The sequence below is a fragment of the Penaeus monodon genome, chromosome 23 (assembly GCF_015228065.2).
Source record: "Penaeus monodon isolate SGIC_2016 chromosome 23, NSTDA_Pmon_1, whole genome shotgun sequence".
In the NCBI taxonomy this organism is placed as follows: Eukaryota; Metazoa; Arthropoda; class Malacostraca; order Decapoda; family Penaeidae; genus Penaeus; species Penaeus monodon.
Window position 1 is genome coordinate 383,530 of NC_051408.1, and position 231 is coordinate 383,760.

The following is a 231-nucleotide window of genomic DNA, read 5'->3' on the forward strand; positions in this document are numbered from 1 at the left end:
ACTGCCATGATGCAACTGGATCTAAGGAATTAAATGCCATAATTCAAACAGAAGTGGCCTCACCAGGCACATGTGCAGCAGTGAAACTTGGACTGCATGCTCACAGAACAAAATATTTTGATTTTAGATTCGTGTATATAAGAGGTAAAAACAGATTTCTCATTAAATCTGTTCAAGAATTTGCATGTGTTGCAGTGAATTTGCCTAGTATTTCCACAATAACTCATGTTC

At 36.8% G+C, this 231-nt stretch overlaps 1 protein-coding gene across 1 annotated transcript in view; it reads right to left on the minus strand.

The window, feature by feature from the left end:
* Positions 1–231, minus strand: part of LOC119587661 — a 59,718-nt gene that overhangs the window by 58,456 nt on the left and 1,031 nt on the right.